The sequence below is a fragment of the Macaca thibetana genome, chromosome 5, assembly GCF_024542745.1.
Source record: "Macaca thibetana thibetana isolate TM-01 chromosome 5, ASM2454274v1, whole genome shotgun sequence".
In the NCBI taxonomy this organism is placed as follows: Eukaryota; Metazoa; Chordata; class Mammalia; order Primates; family Cercopithecidae; genus Macaca; species Macaca thibetana.
Window position 1 is genome coordinate 102,623,769 of NC_065582.1, and position 13,464 is coordinate 102,637,232.

The 13,464-nt window shown below is 36.6% G+C and overlaps 1 protein-coding gene across 9 annotated transcripts in view; it reads left to right on the forward strand.

Annotated features, from left to right (window-relative positions):
* MAPK10 (mitogen-activated protein kinase 10) overlaps positions 1-13,464 on the forward strand; it is a 445,883-nt gene that overhangs the window by 149,271 nt on the left and 283,148 nt on the right. Inside the window, exon 3 of one of the 9 annotated variants that reach the window (XM_050790479.1) lies at positions 2,751-2,843. The exons of the other annotated variants lie outside the window; for them this stretch is intronic. The gene's annotated coding sequence lies outside the window, so the exon portion shown is untranslated. The remainder of the gene's footprint in view (positions 1-2,750; positions 2,844-13,464) is intronic. 9 annotated transcript variants of the gene reach the window in all.

The following is a 13,464-nucleotide window of genomic DNA, read 5'->3' on the forward strand; positions in this document are numbered from 1 at the left end:
TCTTAGTGACAATGTTGAAGGTAGAGGTCCTCAAATTCCAAACAAGAACTATCCTAAAGGTATCCTATAATGTAAGATCAGTGCCATTAAGAATTATACAGTCATGATGGAAAAACTGAGAATCATAGAAGAGGTAAAGATTTACCTTGGATTATCTCTAAAACTAATGAATAATAAGACGAGAGCCTAGGATTTGTGGTTTATAACTTTCTCCTCAATATTTTATCTTTTAAGCTTCTTTGTTAATGTTGAGTCATTTTTGTTGATATTAATACATTTATGCTATCCAAGCAGTATGTGTTACATTTGTTTGCATATTAGCTTAGATGTTTGTTTTTCAGGACAAATATGCACAGCCCACATGGTTAACTCTGTTGTGTGTGTGTGGGTGTTGGGGGGGGGTGTGTGTGTAACTTAAAACTGTGTAATCATATAGTGCTTGGGATTTGGTGTCTTAATATTGTGTACCTGTGGGTCTGACTTTGACCTTGGACTCTTACAGGAAACTTATATAATGGCCCATCTTAAAAGTAATGTTCTAGTGTTCTGACCTATGCCACAGTAGGAGATGTGGAGTAAATAATTAAAATTGCCATCATGAAAAACATTCCACAGCAAGAAAGGAATAAAGAATCTTCCTTGAGAAGAAAAACCACTAAATCACACAGTAAGAAATTAGGAAAAAAATAACAGAGAGCAAGCCATCATAAATAGTGTCTCAAGGAAGTGAACTATATATTAAAAATAAGACTCAAGTTTAGGCATGTAAAGCATTTCAATAGGTTTCAAGGCTGCCAGCAATTTTAGAATCAACTTCTCCCTTGATATTATATACTGCTATTTTCACAATAGTAATATCATATTTATGTTGCTTATAAGAAAGTTACTGGTGGTAAAGCCAATGTACTATGCACATTGATCAGAAACCTTCACATTTCATCAAGTCATTCAGTTGTATATTACTTGGTATAAAAATGGATGACCCATATTCAAGAAATATATTCTCTGTATTTTCGAATAAAAGCCAAAATAGAGGGCATTGCAAATTCGCTTAGAATGATGTTACTAACATATGACTTGTGAACCCAGAAAATCGGAGATAGGTCTCAGTTAATTTAGAAAGTTTATTTTGCCAAGGTTTAGGATGGGCCTGTGACACAGCCTCAGGAAATCCTGACATGTGCCCAAGGTGGTCGGGGCACAGCTTGGTTCTATACATTTTAGGGAGACATGAGATGTGAATCAGTACATGTAAGAAGTACTTTGGTTCTGTCTGGAAAGGTGGGACATCCTGAAGCAAGGCAGGAAGACTAGAAGAGGGGGAGGAGCTTCCAGGTCACAGATAGGTGAGACATAAATGTTGCATTATTTTGAGTTTCTGATTAGCCTTTCCAAAGGAGGCAATTAGATAAAGCATGTATCTCAGTGAGCAGAGGGATAACTTTGAATAGAATGGGAGACAGGTTTGCCTTAAGCAGTTTCCAGCTTGAGTTTTCCCTAGTGATTTTGGGGGCCGGAGATATTTTCCTTTCACAGGCTCAAACAGTTCAAAGGATAGTGGTGCAGTGCTTAATCTTTAGGCCTGGATGTGGCCTGGCACATACTATTGCAAGCTTAAGTTGCATTATTAAGCACTTGCTACATGCCGGGCACTGCTTTAACTTCTTGCCATGTCTTAACTCTGATTCTTCTTGACGGTTCAATGGAGAATATCCCTTTATTATGTCCATTTTGTGAAATTGTCACTGAGGAAGAGGGAGGTCAGTAACTTGCCCAAGATCGCACACCTTGGTAGCAGTGCTGGAATTGAACTGAGACTATTTGGCTCTGGGGGCATACTTTTAACCACCACAAATGATTTCTAGGTTATAGCCAGAAATGGAAAAAGCCCCAGTTGTTGATTTTCTGATTACTTCAGTATTGCTGGAAGCATCTCCTTAATGCAATTACGGTGTAGACTGTTGAATGCAGGCTGCAGGAGGCTGAAGGCAATGTAGCCCTTGGTCTTTAGTTCCTGAGCATATGCCTCCTTCCTTTATTATATTGATGCAGTGCTTGTGCACAGAGGGGTCAAGAAGACCTGCATGCCAGAGTTCATCTGTTCTGTGTATCTGACCATGGTTTGCCTGCCCCAGCAATGGAGAGGTGGAGATATTCACACTGAGCAGCATCAGTGGGGAATGTGGGACTGCATTACAGCCTCAATTATTTTTTATTTCACTTATATAGTATGCAGTAGAGCTTTTAAATAAGGAGGCAAGTTACAAAATAAATAACAAAAAAACCAAAACAGGGGCCAGATGTCAGTGCCAGCAAAGAATACCGTCCCATAAGACTGCATTTAAAATGATTTATTTTTTCCATTTTAATGTAAGGATTGTAGGATATAAAATGTGTGTACATATACACACACTCACACTTTTTTCAGTTTTATGCATGGAAGAAATTTCAGTGTCTCAAGTTTTCAGTTATTGATGAGTGTGATAATAACGATGATGATAGCAGTATTTACATAGCACCTGACTATCTGCCAGGAGCTATTCTGAGGACTTTTTATATGTTAACTCATTCATCACCATATTGAGAGTTTTTAGTATTATGAAATGAAATGAAGTTTACTGAGTACAATTTAAATATCAAAATAGTTAGCTTTAATAACTTCAATCTTATGCCAGTTCATATTAGCAAATTTAGCAGAAAAGGTAGATGGTCATTTATTTTTAAATGGTATGCTTTCTTTCAAATCCCAGGTAGCTTTGGGAATCTTTCTTCTGGGTCACAGAATAGATGCGTCATTGTCCCAGTCTATTCTAAACTAAGTTAAAAGCCCGCCGATTCATCAGGTAAGTAGTTTGTGGGTATTATTCTTGGATAGATGCATCTAAATGGGCTATTTATAATTTAACTAAATCATGTCATGAGACACATTCTCACTTGTAAAAGGGGGGATGGCCTGCAGGAATTTATCTAAAAATAGAGGCATAGCGATTTTCAATTATCATGTCCTCTTACAAGTTTATGTTTTCCCCTTTTCTTTTTCCTCTTTCTGATCTTCAAGACAGCGATTCAGCAAAGAAAAGTGGCAGCTTGTAGGAAGACTGTACTCATTTTAAGCTATAGCAGAAATATAGGATAATGCCAGATGTTTCATTCTTCGCAAGAAAATGAAATGATAAAAATCAATCTCTTTTTCAATTAGATAAGAAGCTCTTTCTTATCTCCCACCCCTTTGGAAGTTTAAGGTATAAAGATATGTACAAAGATCACAGGTAGAGGAGTCTCAGCCCCTACTCTCTACTTTCAAATGCTCACTTAACCTCTATTCTGAAATTTAACATGTTCAATAACCATTTTCCTTCTCCCAAACAATTCTCTTTTTTTGTACTTCCCTATTAATATGAATGATATCATCATTTCCCTAATGGACTAGTATCAGAATTGGAGTCACTTTCTGCAGGCCTTTCTCTGTTAATTGTTATATTCACCTGTTGGTTCACTTTATAGTTTTGTCTTGGAAAATGTTTCTTGCCTCTATAATTCTGCAGCTGGAGCTGTAGCTCAGGACCCATTCATTGCTTCTTGCCTTGACTTAGATAACGGCTGCGTGCTGTTGTCCTACTGCTCTTTTCTCTAAATCCATCTGATGCAAGACTCTGAGACTACTAATAAAATCTTTAATGATTCCCTTTCACCTTAGAATTAACTACAGACTTCTCAGCCTGGAAATGAAGGACCTTGACAATATTCCACCACTCTACTATTCCCTATTAACATTCCCTGTTTGCCCAAAAAGTCTATGTCCCAACCAAACTAGACTCTTCACAGTTTCCTGAATGTGAGTCGTATGTTTCTGTTTTCTGTCTTTGCATTCTTTTAAAGCTATTTATTTCCCCTGGGATAACCTTGGTTCCCATTTCTACCTTTTAAAATCTTATTTGCCTGGGTATGTCTGTCTCACACCACTAACTCCTTCTTCTTTCTCCAACTTAAAGCATTCTCTTTTCTTTATGAATTTCTATAGCCCTTTGCACTTCTCTTAAAGTTTCTTGTGTTATAATCAACATCACATTTTATAACACTGGTTCAACTCCCTAGTTCCCACACTCATGCATACTTGTATGAGTCACTTGTAAAAAGTATTAGGCCAGTTGAATGGAATTGAACTTTCATCACTCTAGGTACCTCTCGGGTACAAATCAGAAAGGCTCTAAGATCTGCCTTTAGCATATTAAAAACTCACCTGAAACTGTAATGTGAGCCCATGGAGTTCTTCTGTTACAAGGTAGACTATGTAAAGACATATTTATTTTCTAAGTAAAGGACCAGAAACCACCTTTTCTGAAAATGTAGCTCAGAGAACTGGAATCTCAATTTATGCCACCGTGAGTCAGAAGAAGACTTTGAGTTTTGCTTCTTTTTTCCCCCAGGATATCACCCTAGCTATGCTTCATTTACTCATCTGGCTCTTCTTATGCTACATGGTTTACAATTTGAATGACTGCCCAGACTTAGAAAGTCACTAGACCCGTGCTTGAATTATAGACTGTAAGCTTATCTCAGCCATGTAAAAATACCCAGAATTCAAAGGGAGATATTTCCCTCCACAGAGACTACATATAAATGTGGGCACACATAGAGAGTAATTATTACTGCAGCGTTAGTGCTCGTGGCCTTCATGGCAAGATTTTCATCTAATGGGTAAAGGCTATGTGAGAAAAATGTTAGAGTTCAATCTGTTTTTAATTGCTGAAATTATCCCAAATGAACAGCAAATATATGCCACATTTTTCTTTGATTCTCCCTCTAAGGAAATCTATTTTTCATTTTGTTATATTGAAGGAGAAAATTATAATGTATTATAGTGTGTATTTTGTTTTCTATAATATTTCTGGGCATACTACACTGTAATTACCGTTTTAAGACTAATGTAAGATAATGTCTTCGGAATTCTCAAACTGATGCAACTGATTTGCTTATGGACATATTCCCTCAAAGTAGTTTCGAGTGAATACATTAGTGCAGTTGTTTGCAAAGTATGATTTGGGGACCCCTGGAAGTCTCTGAGATACTTGCAAGAAATGTGCAAGGCAAAAAATATTTTCATAATACTGCAAAAATACTATTTACCTTTTTCATGCTCATCCTTTCAGAAATGTAAAGTAAATTTTTCCAGAGGCCACATGATATGTGATATCACAATAGATTGAATGAGAATCTAGCTATCCTCTATTAAGGAAGATATTAAATAGATTTGCAAAAATATAAAACACTGCCACTCTTCTCACACATTTTAAAACATGTAGTTTTTAAAAAACATACATTAATTTTGCTAATATTTAATGGGTTTATTGTGGTTACTTACATTAATATTTAAACATTTTTAGCTTAATTTCTGATACAGTAAATCTGATAGATATAATGATCATAAATAGAAGCTCTTTTATTATTTTATTATTATTATCTCCTCAATTATTTTTAAGAGCATCTTGGTAAAAAGTTAGGTAATTCCTGTATTAGTGCATATAAAATAAAGTCCCAATAATATCAAACAAATTATCTGTTTCTTTATTTGCCAGTTGTATGATTTTAAATTGTGATAATATTAAGCATTGACAATTGATTCCATTTCCTTGATTAAAAAACTGTGTATTACAATAGACTCCTGCTTGTCTTAAAAAGAAAGTGATTGTCTGTTTTGATTTTTTTTTTTTTTTTTTCTTTTTGAGATGGAGTCTGACTCTTGTCGCCCGGGCTGTAGTGCAGTGGTGCGATCTCAGCTCATTGGAACCTCTGCCTCCCGGGTTCAGGTGATTCTCCTGCCTCAGCCTTCCGAGTAGCAGGGATTACAGGTGCTGGCCACCATGCTTGGCTAATTTTTGTATTTTTAGTAGAGACGGGGTTTTGCCATGTTGGCCATGCTGGTCTCGAACTCCTGATCTCAGGTGATCCCCCCACCTTAACCTCCCAAAGTGCTGGGATTACAGGCATGAGCCACTGTGCCCGGCCTTGATTTTGTTTTTATTAAAACTTAGAAAAATGAAATATCTGTTCCGCCATACCACTATATTTCAGGATTACCTTTTCTTTGATTTTTAATAGTTTTAATTCTAGTACATGACTATCATTTAGTTATTGAAAATGATTCTAAGTCTGACATAATGGAAACATAAGCTCTCTCAGAGGAATAATCTTAAAACAATACAGTGAGAATTGCTTTAATTTTCCAAAGTCTACATGATTCTTTACTAGGTTAGCATTTATGGATGGAAGTCTTTTCTTGATATGAAACTAACAGGGATACAACATAAGTAATATATATTATATATCACATTATTATAAATAAAATATGTATCAACAATGGGTTAGAATTTTAAAAAATATTTGAAAAAAGGCTCAGTAAAATAAATATTAATGTTCTTCAGGTGTAATATAGGTACACAATACTAAATAATCAAGAAGTACCATATATTTTTAATTTAGACAACACTGTCCCTAAAAAATAAGTGGTCTCTCAGCTATGCCCTTGAGTGGAAATTAGGGCTATTGGATTTTCACAAGTTAAGTGTGTAACTTACATTTGAAAAAAGAATAGCAACATGTTAAGTACGTCATGAGATAACCAAGAGGACTAGAGGAATTAAGGGCTTTGAATAAGTGAAAAAAACATATCAGAAATGGAGACATTTTTACAGTCTAGAAAACAAACAGAAAGAAATTTAATGTTAAATTAAGAAATACTCCAAAACAAGCCACAATGGTAGACAATGCAGATTTGAATAGATTAAGCATTAAGGGTGAGGAAACAAAAAACATCTTTTAACTTGACACTTGAAGGTTTAAAATTCTTCAGTGGCTTCCCACTGTTTTTGGACAGTCTATATGCTTGCATGGCACATGAAATCTTTCACAATTTGGCCCCAAATTCCCATTCCCGTGTAAACTTAACTTCTTTCCGTGACTTTATTCACTTTCCTTTCCTCCTACTGCCTCATTTTTAGTCATTTCCAAATACTTACTTTTCCAGATCTCTTTGTTTTTAATGTATTTTCCCCAAAATCTGGAATGCCTATTTCTTCTGCCAGAAAAAAGTGTTCAAGACTTGGAAATGGACTAAAAAGACGACTGGGTGCTATCTAGAAGATCCTGTGGGGCCTGTTGATTCCATACGTATGTGTGGAGTTGATTGACTTTCTATCGACTGGACTATTCTGTGATTTGGTAGTGGTAGAAGTTAAGTTGTAGAAAACTGATAGCAGTGAAGATGATTCTTATCTGTAGCAATACAAATGGTTTTTGTTCATACTAATATACTAATGCAATATGAATACTAATGCGAATGAATTTTGTCCAGTAGAGGTTATAAATCTCTGTAAGTCAGATGAAATATTTGACACGTGTTCATTTTATATGTGAATGAGAGCAACGTTTTCAACTTTTTGAAAAATATTTTTCAGTACCTGCCTTTTCTAACCACCACATAGAAAACTCCTTTGAGATATGGTGAAACCACCACCTTCTCAGTGTGACATTCTCTATTTCCCTAAGCAAACTTAGCTTTTTCTTCACAGTGTTCCCATTGTACTTTTAGTCTACTTTCTCTACTGTGTTTATCAAATTGTTATCTGTCTGTCTATCATCTATCTATCTATCTATCTATCTATCTATCTATCTATCTATCTATCTATCTATCTATCTATCTATCATCTCTTTCTAGTTTTCCTGCTAGACTACATCTTTAAAAGCAGAAAACATTTTTTTTTCATCTTTATATCACTTCTTCCTTTGCCAAGCATATAGCACATGACTTACAGAGGTTTACTTGGTAAATGCTTATTGATGAACGAAAGTAGAAGTCACAGAAAAGGGTAATGGGACTATTTTAGCAGTTGTTGATAAGGGAGAATTGGTTTCTTAGAGCCAAAACCAAAATGACGTTTTCACTTGTAGACTTTATGGAAAAATATAATTTAGCATGAAATCGAAAAGAGTTGAAGGAAGAAGCTTAATGAAGCCAGAATGACCTAGGAGACATGTGGATTAAGAGAGCTGAGAATTAGAGGCTTGCACTATGGCTGTTTTCCTGAACTGCTGCAGTCAAGACATTTTTCTTCTGTCATACTTTATGCATTTATAATTTAGGGGTAATAATGATTGTAATTATCCAGACAGAGGAATTCCCGTAACGGGATGTTTGAGTCTAACGTGGACAGGAGGCAGCCTGACTTGGCTCATTTTGCTATGAGTGAGGACGGGGGAAATTTAAAATAAATGTCGCTTGAAATAAAATTAAGCAGTGGCATGAATCCTCACTGTGAATTTGGAAAAGTCTTTTTCTTGGGGATTAGTATTACCTCCACTTCCTTACCATTTTTATTTTTATTTTATTTATATACTTTTAGGAACTAGTTTTTGGCAAAATAGGCAGCCATTAGAATGAATAGATAGACTGGCTTTTGTCAGGTATTCTGCACAATTACTTTTAATTGTGTTTGGATACCTTAAGACTCAGATGTTTTTGCAAAGGTTTGGATGATTTTTCTGAAGCAAAGAATGATTTCCAGTATTTACTCCCTAAATAGGCCACTTACAAATAGTAGACTTAAAAATCAGCAGTAAATTTTGAATTTATGCCCCGGCAGGTGAGAGAACTCAAACTATTTACCAACACAGTTCACTGCTGTTTCCATGGCAACAGAGGCCAGTTTCTGTCAGTCCAGCGTCACTTCGCCAGTTGACTTCAGCAGTGAACTCTGTGTGATGTTGCCAAATGTCTGGCTTCTATGTTTCCTGTTCCAAGCAATTGTTTCTTATCCTGAATACTAATGAGTAGTCTACAAAGGCTGTGGTTCAATGCCACTGAAGATGGGACTGTGAATCATATGTGGAAAAGTAGTGAGCATTTTGCCTGTAGTGAATTTAAAACTATATGTAATTAGATTGTACATTCTCTAATTAGCTATGCTAGTAATTTATTAATAATGTTACCTTGCTATTATTAGGCAGCTGGGCCTAAATAAGAAATGACAGCACAGCTGTCATCATTGAATCAACTGCTTTTTCACAAAGGCTTGCTGACTTCGGCTGGTTAGCATCATCATGTAAATTCAAAAGATTGTGCACATGTATGCCAGCAGAAAAATAAAATTGCAACTGGATTTTTTTTTTTTGCTTTTAAAAATGTTCATATATTGATTGCTCTGAGATGGAGAAAAAGCAGCTGCCTGAGATGGCAGTGAAATGGCTGAGAAATTTAAAATGAGAGAAAAAAATTAAAGCCTTCGAATAGAGAAAAAAGCTAAGCAGTTTTTGCTATTTAAAAAAGAGGAATACTGTGATTTTTTTTAAAGTTCTGGTTGTGTCGTGGTTATCAGTGTGGAGAACTGGGACTGGATCATACCCTATACCAGACATTTGAGGACCAGACTTGTTATGATTCTGTTTCTCTCTGCAGCATAAGTTCCTTGAGGGTAGACGTTTGCATCATTGTATTTCTGACAGCTAGCACAGAGCTTGGCACATATTGAGTGCTCAATAAATATATAATGAATTAAATGAAACTCAATGAATCCTCAGCAAGTAGTTTCTGGTATTTAAGCCCATCAAATTTCCTGGAAGAAGTCAATTAGACTCTTCCCTTCATTAAAGAGGCTAACAGCTTACTGCTAAGTATATGACCTGGAGCTTCAGTTGACAGTTACATATGGCTGTGGCGGCTCCGAGTGTTTGTTTTCAGCAGACGCTGCTCAAAGGTGGCTCTTCTCATCATTTATTTTTTTCTAGCTAGTGGCTCCATTAAGAATAGCTTTTGGTGGCATCTTTTGCCATTTCTAACTCTTGGCTTGGCCATCCCCCGCAGAACTTTCACTGTGAAGAAGACAGCCTTCTCCAGTAGTAGTTTTAGGAAGACATTTCCAATGTTCCTTTCCTTGTGCCAAATACCAGCCCTGGTTCTCAACTGGGGAAAATTTTGTCTGCCCCGCCCCTGCCCAACTCCCCCCACTGGGGATTTGGCAATATCTGGAGCCATTTTCGCTTGGCAGAGAGTGCTACCAGCCTCTAGTGGGCAGAGGCCAGGAATACTGTGAACCATCCTACAATGCATGGGAGAGCCCCCACAACAAAGACTGTTTCAGCACAAAATGTCCATGGTTAAGAAGTTCAGCTCTTTTATGACACTTGCTCAAAACCTGTCAGAATCACGCCCTATGCCCTCCTTGTCTCCTGTTTGGAACTGTTCCCTCTGTCCCCACTTAGGCTTAGCTTTTTTTTTTTAATACTTTACCAATTTGATCTCTCTTCCTCAGAATGTCAAGATGCTGTCATGAAGAGAGAGAGAGAGATACTCAGTCTTTGCTATCAGTGTCTGAACTTATAGGTACATAGTTATCTTGCCAGTAGCTCCACATTCCAGAGAGTGGAAAAGCAAATATGCAAATCAAGTTCCAGGAATAATCAATCTTAATGATCCCATTGCTTTTAAGAGAGACATGCAAGGAATGCTCTACAAATATAGCGCATGGAATGTGGAAGCTGCTCTATAAATAATAAATATTTTGTATTGTTCTAAAACCTTTTCATGGATCGGGAATTTTAAGTTGGGTATTTGTGTATTACATCAAATTCTGTAAAGCAAATGTGACTTGACAGTCTTAATAATATCATTCTAAGAACTGGCATTTTTTTTTTCTTTGAAAACCTCAAATTGATCTAAATGATATTATAGGTATTTTAAAACAATAAGTGAGCATTTTAATGCATGAATATGGGGCTCAAATTTTGAATTCTGACATGAAAAAGGTAATTGCACAGCATTGGATAGTTAGGCTTTTCTAAGACATTAAGAAGGGAATACTGATAATCACTTGTTAATGATTTCAGTGACACTTAAAGAAGGGAAGGAAGCATTTCACTTTTAAAGCTCTTTACGAATATAAACTAATGAATCCTCGGAACGTCTTATAAGAAATGTATTAGGCTAGGCGTGGTGGCTCACACCTGTAATTCCTGCACTTTGGGAGGCCAAGGCGGGCAGATCACTTGAGGTCAGGAGTTCGAGACCAGCCTGGACAACATGGCGAAACCCTGTCTGTACTAAAAATACTAAAATTAGCCAGGTGTGGTGGTGCACACCTGCAAACCCAGCTACTCAGGAGGCTGAGGCAGGAGAATCTCTTGAACCTGGGAGGCGGAGGTTGCAGTAAGTGGAGGTTGCACCACTGGACGCCAGCCTGGGAGACAGAGGGAGACTCTATCTCAAAAAAAAAAAAAAAAAAAAAAAAAAAAAAGAAAGCAAAAAAAATAAAAATAAAAATAAGAAATGTATTATTGTCTCTCTTAAAAGATGTAAATACGGTTTACCATATAATATTCTAGTTTAGCAAATTCATAAACAGTGATTATGGGAAGTGTTTCTGCTCTCAAATACAATAATTAAATCTTTTTTCCCAGAAGCTTTCTTTGTAAATAGCATAACACAGTAATTTCTAGTCTTTGCCTTTAGGTGACTAGTCTTGATTCATCAAGAGAAAGGAAATTTGGATAATAAATGTACAAAATATCTTAGTATGTCTGGGCCTCTATAACAAACTGCTATAGACTGGGTGGCTTATACATAACAGAAATTTATTTCTCACAGTTTTGTAGGCTGGGAAGTCCAAAATCAAGGTACAGGCAAATTCCACCTCTGGCGTGGTCTCGTTTCCTAGACAGGCATGTTTTTGCTGTAACCTCACCTGATGAAGGAAGAAGGGATCTCTCTCCAGACTCTGTTATAAGGGCATTAATTCCCGTTCATGAAGAATCTGCCCTCATGGCCCTAGCTCTGAAAAAGCATCATCACTATGGGGCTTAGGATTTCAGCATGTGAATTTTGGGTTGACATAGACATTCAGACCATAGCACAGTGTAACGAGATGAGTTAAATATATGTTGCCAAAAATCAAGTCTGTAATCTCTTTTCCTTTTAATTTTTATTTAAAGTTTATTTTAAAAGTTTGCTTTCATGAATATTCACATACTTAAAGTTGCAAAACAAGGCATTATTTTTACTGCCTTTATTCTGAAAAACAAAATTTCCTTATTTTAGTCTAATCACTATTTATTGTACCACTAAATTGGTTCAAGTTTTAGACACATATCAAGAAGGTTCTATCTCACAAGTATTCCAATAATAGGCAAGCCCTTCAGGTTTCTTTTCTTATAAAAAGAAGTTTAGAGGTTACATTAGCACCGACTATTAATGTCAGCTTCATCGGGGAAATAAAAGAAGCAGGAAGCTCTCTACTTTTTCTGTCCTCAATTTTTTCCAAACCATTTCCCAGCTTTCCTACCTGGTTCTCTACAGAGAACTGAATCAAAACCACTGTGCTCATGATCTGCTTTAAGTTTTTGGAATTTGAGTACAAGGAAGAAGAAGAACAAAAATAATAGAAGACAGTTATGGAATGGTAAAAGTTATATCTGGGCCAGTCACCAAGAATTCAGGAGCAAACATCCACTGACTGTCTGAATTAACTCTGATTACACACTAATGGCAAAATATAAGATAGACAACCAATATTGAGTGGCTGCTATGTGCCTGGCACTGAGATACTGGGAGAGACAGTCTGCCTTCATGGAGCTTCTGAGCAGGAGACAAGTGGAGGAGTTGTTAGTTCAAGTGCTTGTAGCATTGTCTGCAAAGAGTGAGGGCATCATCAGGAACTGGCTTCAGTGGTTTCCTGAAGCTCAGTACTCTAGCCTTCCTGATGGCTAGAGGAGGGTACAGGTGTGGTTAATATGAGAGTAGCTTTGTTTATTTAAAAATAATAGAAACTTCAGACCTATTTACTCAATTATTGAATGCCATTCTTATTTTTTTTAAAAGTTTAGTAGTATCTTTTGTATGCCAGGATTTGGGGAGGAATTCAATAATTAATATTGTCATAGCCCCTTATCTGGAAATTTCTACAAACTATTGGGGAACACAAACAAGAAAATAGGAAATTGAAGTAGAGTGTGATGAGTATTGGACTGGGTAATCTGGATTGCTTTGGAGTTACATAGAGAGGACCACAGGGGGTTAGCAGAGACTCGAGAGTAATGGACATCCAAGAGTCTTAGAGAAAACATAGAATCAAGCAGGTCAAATGAGGTAAGTGGAGCAGCAGTTTGGGCAGATAGGACCACACAGACAAAGGCTCTGATGCAAATGGAAACACAGAGAAGCACGAGTGTTCCAAGATACTGTGGGATAAAAGGAGTGGAGGTGAGGAGATGTCAGCCATGAACCTGGAGAAATAAGCAGGGGCCGGTCATGAGAGATCTTCTATGCCATCTTAGGAAACTTAGTATTTATCTGGACACAGAGAAGGAGTCAGTGAAAAGGATACCAGAGGTAAATGACATGACCAGATTTATGTTTTACATTTATCACTGTTGCTGAGATATAGGGAAAAAAGTAAAGAGTAGATATTGGAAAAATCG